The following is a 10,779-nucleotide window of genomic DNA, read 5'->3' as shown; positions in this document are numbered from 1 at the left end:
AGTGCACCACAGCTAGAGAGAAGCCTGCAGTCGCAATGAAAGATCCCGCATGCCACAACGAAGATCCGCGTGCCACAACTAAGACCTGACCAGCCAAATTAAAAAATAAATTAAAGGGGCTTCCCTGGTGGCGCAGTGGTTGAGAATCTGCCTGCCAATGCAGGGGACACAGGTTCGAGCCCTGGTCTGGGAAGATCCCACATGCCGCGGAGCAGCTGGGCCCGTGAGCCACAATTACTGAGCCTGCGCGTCTGGAGCCTGTGCTCCACAACAGGAGAGGCCGCGATAGTGACAGGCCCGCGCACCGCGATGAAGAGTGGCCCCCGCTTGCCACAACTAGAGAAAGCCCTCGCACAGAAACAAAAGACCCAACACAGCCATAAATAAATAAATAAACAAAAAAAAATTCTAAACTCAGTAACATGCCATTGATATTAGGTTTGCATTACTATCAGTATCAGTGCTGATCTCTGTGAAGTTTCCAGAAGATTCATTGACAATATACCACCGTTCAAATTTACCCGTTGCTAGCCAGTGGTTTTTTTTAAAATAATTAATTAATTAATTAATTAATTAATTAATTAAATAAAAAACAGATCAGTGGTGGTGGTCCAGTGGTAAAGACTCCACACTTCCAATGCAGGGGGGAAGGTTTTGATCCCTGGTCCGGGAACTAAGATCCTGCATGTCGTGTGGCCAAAAAAAAAAAAAAAAGAAAAAAAACAAACAAAAAAACAGATCAGTGGTTGCCTGGGCTGAAATGGTTGGTGAAGTGGGGATTAACTGGTTAACTAGGGAGGGTCACAAGAAGACATTTAAGATTAATGGAAATGTTCTCTAGCTTGATTATGGTGATGGTATATCCATTAGTCAAAATTCTTCAAACTGTACAATTAAAATGGGTACCTTTTATTGTATGTAAATCATATTTCAAAGTTGACTTTTAAATAATAATAGTAATTTAATAGTCTGTCTTCATGACGATGCTGTGTTGAAAGCATGAAGAGGCCATGTAGGATAATCAATGATGTGCTAGGGCAGGCTTGCACCTGATCTTAAGTGCTGATTGATAAATATTCAGGAATTTTCCAAGCTGGCTATTAAATCATTGGTAACTTGAAACTGGCCATGATGGGAATATCTACACTATGGGACTTGGGCTCTACTTATGTATTCCCCTAGAGAGCAGGTTTAAACCAGCACACGATGGAGCACAGTAGTTAAAAACACAGATGCAGAGGCTGATGCCTGGGTTTGGGTTCCAGCTCTGCCATTTTCCACTGGTTTTATTTACCTCTCTGTTCTTCAGTTCTTTGGTCTGTAAAAACCAAGGCAATAATAGTACCATGATTTTTACGAGGATTCAGTGAGTTAATTCACATTTCACAGAATAAGCACTAACTAAACGGTAGCTGTTATTATTATAGAGAGAAAAAACAAAGTTTCTCTACAACTAAAGAAATTAATTTGCAGATTTCCTCTCAGACCCCTAGACTTATTTATTCTTTTCCTTCTCTTCATGCCAACTCCCAAACAATTTCAATTTCAAAAAAGAAATGTGCAATTTTCTTTTTCCCCTGAAATATGTCTCCTTAGCTGACTGCTAAGAGGTCAAATTTTCTCACAGGACATATTGGTGTAATAATATTTATCCTCCCTACATCACAAGCTGTTGCGAGCTTCAAAAAGACCAATTTCTGTGAAAGAGCTTTGTAAGCTGCAAATCATGTCAGAATTGTAAGATGCTAATGTTAACGCCACGGCTCAGATTGAAGGGGAGGGTTCTACAAGTAAACAGAAAACAGGTTGAGGAAAAAATCTTAGGACTTCTGAAGATTATCATTCACAATTTTCAGGGTTTTTTTTTTTTTTTTTTTTTTGCTTTAACATGCATGGTATAACTCTTAGCAAAATCCTGAGTAAGTGCAATGCTTTACACACATGCATTAGATTGCAAAATTCAGAGTAAATATTTAAACTCTATAGAATGCAAACACAGGGCCACCAGTCCTTTTAGAAACCACTCTTGCACTCTGGTCTTCCTTCAAATTAAATTAACTGTGGATTTTTAGTTGCTAAAACATGCCATTGTTTATGTTTCACTATGCATATATTCTTAAAGAAATGCATTTTTTTTCAAAATCATGAAAGCAGACTTGTAAATAAAACAGCCCATGGAGAGGCAATGGGGTCTAACAGATAGAAACCAGATGGTATTTCAGGCTTCATTCAGTGAGTTATTATTTTACTCAAAACAAGTTACTCAACTTGAGATGATTTACCTTCACAAAAAGACAATAACAACATCACATATAATCACATTAGCCCAGCATTTTGTAATTCTCATGAAAAACACCATAAACACAGGGTATTATGAACTTGGCTGGTCAGAATATATTCATTTTAGTTATCAGCTTGGAACCCATTTCCTAAAATTATATATATATGAAGTTTCTGCTGAGGAAAGTGTATCCATTTTGAAATATTTCATTTATTTGAAAATATCCTGGGACTTTTTAAAATCACTTAAGCCCGCAGTTTCACACTTCAAATGAACATAGCTGCAAATACAACTTTTTTTAACCAGTTGAAGTGTAATTTAAATTTTTTTAAACAACACCCAGTTTGTATACTTATGGATACATGTGGGGCATCCCATATTCATTTATTTGTGCATTCATTAATTCAACAAATATTTATTTAGCATCATTTATAGATAAGTCTTTACATAGTCCAGTGAAAATGACCACAGTTTTTATGAATTAAGGTAATGCATCATAAGGTTTCATACATTATTTTTCTTTGTTGCATTGGTGCAAATGGAATAAAGTCATCATCATTTTTAATTGGCAAAAGTGATACTGCTCCACACGTGGTATATGCTGATTATTTAACAGGTGTGAGAGGCTTAGTCAATTCCTTCTAGAAGATATGACACTTCCTTATTCATTTTTATGGGTTTGATAAGGTTTTTTTTAAGATTTTTTGATGTGGACCATTTTTTATTGAATTTGTTACAGTACTGCTTCTGTTTTATGCTTTGGTTTTTTGGCCCCAAGGCATGTGGGATCTTAGCTCCCCAACCAGAGATCAAACCCGCTCCCCCTGCATTGGAAGGCAAAGTCTTAACCACTGGACCGCCAGGGAAGTCCCTGGGTTTGATAAGTTTTAAAAGGTGCAATCCATACTCTTAAACAAATATTTTGAGGGCATATTTTTAAAGTATGATCATCTTAAATATTTAATTACATTTTATATTTCATGTTTCATTAAGTAAAAGTAACTCCAAGGTACTTTAAGATGTTTTCACTAAACACTCATTTTAAACAGCCTTATATGCTGGTTCTGGATGACAGAGCAATTTTGATGTCAAACTTCCCTCTCTTACCTAATAAGTGACTGAGTAGGCTGATAAAAAATAAGATAAATTTTCATCATTATTTTAAAAAAAACAAACACATACAATCAGCATCTAATCAAAAGATAATCCTGGGGCTTCCCTGGTGGCGCAGTGGTTGAGAATCTGCCTGCCAATGCAGGGGACACGGGTTCGGGCCCTGGTCTGGGAAGATCCCACATGCCGCGGAGCAACTAGGCCTGTGAGCCACAACTACTGAGCCTGCGCGACTGGAGCCTGTGCTCCCCAACAAGAGAGGCCGCGATAGTGAGAGGCCCGCGCACCGCGATGAAGAGTGGCCCCCGCTTGCCACAACTAAAGAAACCCTCGCACAGAAACGAAGACCCAACACAGCCAAAAATAAATAAATAAATAAATATTAAACAAACAAACAAAAAAAGATAATCCTGGAGCAAAAACTGCAGAACTAGATCCAGAATTTTATATAATACACAATTCATTGGACAGTGGTGTTAGAGACAAAGCAAAACAATGACATTTAGTTTTCCTGTCTCAGGAGGCAGAGGCTGAGGGTAAGGAAAAGTCCTCCAAGGGGTGAAGTGAAGGTGGGAGAGTTTGACTCTATTCCCCACTGAAGCCTTCAGTGGAATCTCTCCCTCTCCTACATGACTCTGGCAGATGTTTTTACAGCTTGTAGAGATGGAAGGCGCAAGGAGACCCACATGTTAACAAGTGGGAAGATGAGAATCGCTCTAGGGGAAGGTAGGTCTCAGCAGGGAGGAGAACCCAGTGAACATTTCGTCATTATTGGCATTATCTGTCATCTCCAGGATACACAGCAAACAGAGGAGATGATTTCTGAGGAGTTAAAGGACAATATAATATTGTATTTCCCATGATACAAAGCTAAAGCAGCAGGTTACACAATGATTTGTTGATTAGCTCCATTTTCCAACATATTGGCACCCTGAAAACTTAATCATATAAAACTACATCCCAAAAATGTGTAATGTGCATTATAAAACACTTGCTATATACACATATATCCAGACATCTTATATCATCATGATAATTTATCTCCATTTAGGATGTTTTGGGTCATTTAAGTTATCTTTGATTTGGTGAGAAAAATCACCAAATAAGAAAGCACTATTTCAACAAACTTATACATCTCAAACTGAACTTTAGCTAAACAATCCAAGTAAAGTTATTCCACCATCAGTGTTAGTCTAAAAATCCTTCAGTTGTAGCTTTTCAACTAGGTCAAGTTCCATGTCTCCTAAATCCATCCATTTATTTATTCATTCATTCAACAAGTAAATATAGGGCATAGAAAACAGGTTGAGGAAAGCCTCAAGGCTCTTGGGGATTATCATTCATAATCTTAGGGTTTTTTTTTTCCTTTGACAAGCATAGTATAACTTACAGCAAAATCCTGAGTAAATGCAATGCTTTACACACGTGCAATAGATTGCAAAATTCAGAGTAAATATATAAAACTTACAAAATGCGAACACACGGCCATCAATGCACAGAGGCTAAGCAGTTGCCATCACATAGGAGACATTAAGAGGATGCTCTGAATATATTTAATTTGAATGTATTAATTTTGGTTATTTTTTCAAATGTATGAGTCACATGGAAATGAATCTCACTTACTGAATTCTCCTTAAATATTAATAAAGGAATTATGCTGTCAGGGACTAAAACACCGTTAAGAAGTTATTTGCATTTTACTGAGAAATTCATTGGATTCTATTAATATTTTCAGAAAACTTTTAAGATACTTGACACTCAATGGAGACGAATTTTTTATCTAAAATATATAACTCCTTTTTTTAAATAAAATAAACCAGCCCACACAACTCTGTGAATATACTAAAAACTATTGAATTATATACTTTAAATGGGTGAGTTTTATGGTATGTGAATTATATCTCAATAAAGTTATTAAAGTTTAAAATATATATATACAACTCCTGACTTGGCAATTTCACAAGACATACTGATACAAATCGTATTGCTCAATACACTGTTGCTGATGACTCAGTAGAAAGTGATCTTCAGTTTCAATAAGCAGTCATTTAATACATGACTTTTTCTTAAGCAAATTAACCTGAGGACTTTTTCCCATCCATCTAAAGAGTACTAGGAGTTGTTTTCACAAAATAGAGTAACTTGATTTCTGTGAAGTCTTTATAAGGAAAAAAAATGTGTCCATTAATGTTTATTTGTAGAAGCAACCTCAGAATCCTCGTATTCATCATTAGAGTGTGGTTTGTGCACAATCAACTAACTATGGATACAAAACAGTTCTCTTGAACCAACTGATAGAAGACTGGCTTTCCATGATAAAAAAAATTAAGTCTAAAATCTTAATACTCCTGGCAATCTAGACCAAAATAGAACTTGTTCCCCCTTATTTAACCAAGGTGTTCTATCTAAAATAGACTTTTCTTTCAATCAAACTAATATTTATTGGGCATTACAGAAGCAACAGTGAGCAAACATACACATATATACAAATAAACTTACCTTGAGGTATAAAGAGACGTGCCTATGAGAGAAAGCGCAGATGAGGGACCAGAGAAGGTTGGAAGAGGGAGAGAATACACAGGGCTGGGGCATGAGGACCAGGGCCACTCTTTTGGCGGAAGAAGCATTTGAGCAGAGCCTAGATGAGTACATAAAATCTCCATGTGTGGTGTTAAGTGGAAGTGGGTAGGCAGGAACAGGAGCAAAGAGCAACTCCCCTGGGATGCTTTCCCACAAGACTAAGTGGCCTTCTTCTGAGAACCCTATGTTCTTTGACCATGGTGGTCTGAACTTTATTTTTAGATGAGTTTATGTGCCTGATTCCTCTTCAAAGGCTGGACCATGTATTTTTGGCCAACCAGAAATAAATTCCCAGCACTAATGCAGGGTCTGGCAGAATGTAGGTATGCCAAATACATGTTGGTTGAAGTGGTGCTTAGAAACATCACACTCAGTTTACACATTGTCAAAATGATTGAAAAATTCGTGGGAAAGTATTAGATAAAATCCAGTTAAAACTATTAATCAAGCCCATCATTTGGCACAGTTTAAAATAAAAGCATGTGTTGATTGAATATTTCATTGGCACCAGTTATGCTGTCATATCAGTATGGTTCTAGTTCATGAGTCTCTCGAAATTCTCTAAGCTGGAAATAATAATATAGTGTATTTTAATCACTATATAACAGCAAGTGAGGACACAGGAAAACAGAAAAAAGCAATACTGCAAAGTGCCCACTGATCGATCTTTATCAGGAAGAATGTTCTCCTCAGCACCTAACAATCCAGAAGAAAAAAGTATCTATTGTCAGGGAAAGTTGCTTAGAGGGAAATAAAAATCCAATGTGTATTATTCGCTTCTGCAATAGCTCATGTTGTAATATAAAAATGTAATTTTAATTGAAGGAGGAAGATAATTATAGCTTAGGAGCCAACTAGTTAATCAACACCACAATCAAAAATATCTGAGGGACAAGCCTTTGGTCCCACACCCAAGAAAAGAGGGTGAACCCAAAAAGTGAGTAAAACAAGTTTCTATTAAAATATGTTCAAGGCACCTGAGCCATTCTGAAAGCAAGCCCTGAAACCAAGAGAAGAGGAGAATTTTGTTACTAATGATTAGTTATTAAGTTTAGATAATTTCTATGGATTTAATAGGAAAACAAGAAATTCTGCACTGCATTATATCTCCAGAAGTAATATTATGCTGGAGAGTGATGCAGTGGAATAAAACAGCATGCATTGCTTAAATGAGTAAATAAATAAATATAAATATATATATATAAAAAATATATATATATATTTATATATATATATTCCTTGAACTAATACTAGAGACAGAAAAAAAGAGGTCAGATAAATCCTGCAAATTTGGAAGTGATCCAAGTTATGGCAACCTAGATGATAACAGAAGTGTCATCTAAGGAACAACTGAATAAACTGGTGACCCTTTTGCTTAGAAAATAAAAGATTTAGAAGGACAAAGTATCCCTCTTCAAATACCTAAAAGACTCCAAAGCTAAGTTCCATGTGGCAAAATGCAAGCTATATTGTGTGGCAGATTTCAGTTCAATATAAAGATAAACTTTTTAGTAATTAGAGCAGCTCAAAATTGAATACCTTGTGAAATAATGAGCTTCCTTTCACTAGAAATATTCAAGTAGAGATTGGAGAGATTTGATTAGGGAGTTCTGCTCAGTGTTGAATATTTTTAACAAGAGAAGCAAGAGGGGAACTAACATTTGTGAGTATCTGCCATTTGCAAACACTTTTTATGTGCTATCTGAATTGGTAGCCTCAAACTTATAAATTGGACATGATTTCTCATATGAAGATGCTAAGACTTAACTTACCCAGCAAGAGGAAGAGTTAGGATTTAAAACCTGGTAATGTCCTCTAAAGTCCTTTGCAAATTCTTTCCTGGTTGACATCATGGCAGTGAATGTATAAGTTGTCTAGATAATTCCATTCTGATAATTTCTGTCAATTTATCTAGTCTGGTATTATTCCTGTCAAAATAGCCAGGGACTTTAGGTCAAAAGATCATATTTGCTTTCCCCATGACATCAAACTCAAAAGATAAACCATCCTTTAGGTCCTTTCCAGCTGAATTCTGTAATTTTGATGGCCAGAATCCCTAACAACCCATCTAAACTAGACAGGGCAGAGTTTTACCTCACAAGGATCCAATCTAGGCCACCGGTTGTTACTTCCTGCATTAATGTCATTAAGAAAAGTCCTAGAGTCAGCCTAGGTTCAGCAGCACAGAGTGTCACTACCAATTAGTAATGTCTGCCACGAATACAGGACAGAAGAGGGGTAGCAAGCACGCTTTGTGTTTGTCATCTCTAATCTACACATTTCCTAAAACTATTTTTCATCATCAGTTCTTGAGCCTATACAAGCTCTATATTCTTTACCAACTAACTGTTGAAAGTAATGCTTACTGATAGTATTCCTAATGGAGGATATGGGAATACATGAGGCAGACAGAAGCGCTGCCCACAAGACTGATTATCAAGAGGGTTTTTTAAAAATATAGATTAGAATGACTTTGAAAAACTTTCTACAGCCTAGAATCGGTTCCTCTCAGCCTTTCATGTCCAGAAACTTGACTTTATCAGTATACCCAAAGGTGACCTGGCACTTGATGACAGACTGACAATGATTGTATTCATACAATACTAATGTATAGATTAGAATTCCAGTTTATTAATTAACAATAAGGGACATTTCTTTCCAGATGTTCAAGATAAACATCAGAAAGATGTTCTTTCCTGATCACTCACTTTCCTGCTAAAGGCTTACTTTGTAGGATGAATTAGGGATCATAAAGTTGCTGCATAAGCACAGATTCAAGCAGAGGTTTGAGGAACACTTCCTCCAGCTCTTACTGAGGCCAGGTGAAACATCTTTGCCCCACACTAGGCAATTCCTCTCTAGTGGCTGGATTGTCCATGTGCCCAAATTTAGCATCTCTCTGCCTAAGATGAAGCCAAAGGCACCTTCTCTGAATTCCCCTTTTGATATTCCCAGATGACCACACTCCTTACCCAGGTGTTGACTCCGGGAGATAGATCATATTTTGGTTTTATTAGTTCAGTTAGGAAGGCAACTATATTTTCCTTTTCTCCCAAGTTCATGGGGATACCTCAATGTCACATCCATATTTATAGCTGTAACCACCTCTTTCAAGTATCAGAGGGCAGCCCCTGAGTTCATGGTACATGGAAATGAAGTCTATCATTCTAAAAGCACAAGGGAGAATGATACACACCTTCCAAGCCCAATGCCCATTCACCACAACGACTCTTGTAAAAAATACAGAATTTTTTCGTCATTTTTTAATGATACCACATATCTGGTCTTTATGAAAAGTTCCCTATGATAAAGGTTAAATTAGTCATCCAACAGGTGGTTTCCTACATCACTGAGGCTTCACTCTCTCTTGGATCACTATTATTTCTGATTACTCTTTCTTTCCAGGTATCTAAGAGCTATCTCACTTCTTGGCTCCCTAAGTTTTCTCCTTTTTTTTTTTTTTTGTTTGTTTGTTTGTTTCCCAGAAGCTCTAAGGAGCTCCAAAATTCTACTTGCTTCTGTTTCCAAGTGCATTCTACATCCAACAATCTTGTATTCACTCCACCCTTGCTTCCCTCTTCACCATCCTTTTGTCTTTTACGCCCACGCGGGATGCTGTAGCAATACAAGACACAGATGGCGTCATTCCATCACCATCCTCTCCTTCCCTAGTGACAGATGGTTTGGCTTCTGGGCCTAAACTGTCCATAAAATTCTTGCTTTCAGATCTTCAAGGATCTTGTGGCCAATATCATGGACATTTTTCTAGACCTCATTTTCCTTGATCTCTGTGCAGAATTTGAAACTCAAGACATGGAAGAACTTCTAGGAGGCTCTGTAGACTCCACCAGGTGAATCACCCATGCTTCAATCTATGCTGTGATTCCCTAAGGCTTTTCCAGCCTTCCAGATGACTCCTATTCACTCCCTTTACCAAGTACTTACTTTTCCTCTGTGCTAAGCCTAATTCTGAGGGTTTCCTCAACTTCCAGTCTTAACCTTCTGCTCTTCTCTACATTAAAAATGCAGTTGTTCTCAAGACTTTGACTATCATCTCAATATTGATGATCCCTAAGCCTTAAGCTCTCTCCTAAATTCTTATATCAATTTCCTTTAAAGGAAATTAAAATTTTCCTTTAATCTGTGCAAATTCATGTCATGTTATATAATTCACAAACTATAAAGAATGAGAATCTGTATGTATTTTAGTTAGTAGCTTTGAGAGAACTCACTCCCCAGTACTTATACAGTCTTTCCAGCAGCCATAACAGCCATATTGAAAGCCCTCGTCCTACTTGACATCTCTGAACCATTGATATCTTTGACGCTGTTGACCACTCCATCTTCTTGAAATTCTCCTCTTCCTTTCCTTGGCTTTCTTGAAACTTCTGTCTCTTGGTTTTCTCTTTTTTTCTTTGTTACCTTTCAATCTCTTTTGTTTCTCCTTAAGTGTTACAGTTCCTCGAGGTTTTATTCTTGGTCCTCATTTCTACCCATTCTCCCTGGGAAATCTCATCCCATTCCACGGTTGTTCTTTGCCACTAAAACTTCCAAATCTAGCCACAGTTTCTGAATCCCAGAACTCACATTGCAAATACCCATGGAATATCTATACCTGGGTGTTGACAGGTGCTTCATCCCTAATCTTTGTTATCCTGGACTCATTATCTTTCCTACAAAACCTGCTCCTCCTTTGCTTTCCCATATTAGTTAATGGCACTCCCCACAGTCCAAAACTGGTGACCTCTTGTCATTTGTTTCCTCCCTCTCCTTCATCAACCTGTAACTAGTCAATAGTCAAATGC

The 10,779-nt window shown here is 37.3% G+C and overlaps 1 long non-coding RNA gene across 16 annotated transcripts in view; it reads right to left on the bottom strand.

Moving 5' to 3' along the window:
* The window catches only part of LOC309650789, a 381,028-nt gene that overhangs the window by 293,837 nt on the left and 76,412 nt on the right, over positions 1-10,779 (bottom strand). The window contains exon 7 of one of the 16 annotated variants that reach the window (XR_014257719.1): positions 558-4,216. The exons of the other annotated variants lie outside the window; for them this stretch is intronic. This is a non-coding gene — a long non-coding RNA (uncharacterized lncRNA). Of the gene's footprint in view, positions 1-557; positions 4,217-10,779 lie in introns of those variants that run through there. 16 annotated transcript variants of the gene reach the window in all.

The sequence above is a fragment of the Balaenoptera physalus genome (genome assembly GCF_965194825.1).
Source record: "Balaenoptera physalus genome assembly, chromosome: 20".
Classification (NCBI taxonomy): domain Eukaryota; kingdom Metazoa; phylum Chordata; class Mammalia; order Artiodactyla; family Balaenopteridae; genus Balaenoptera; species Balaenoptera physalus.
This window is presented reverse-complemented; position numbering and strand designations above follow the sequence as displayed.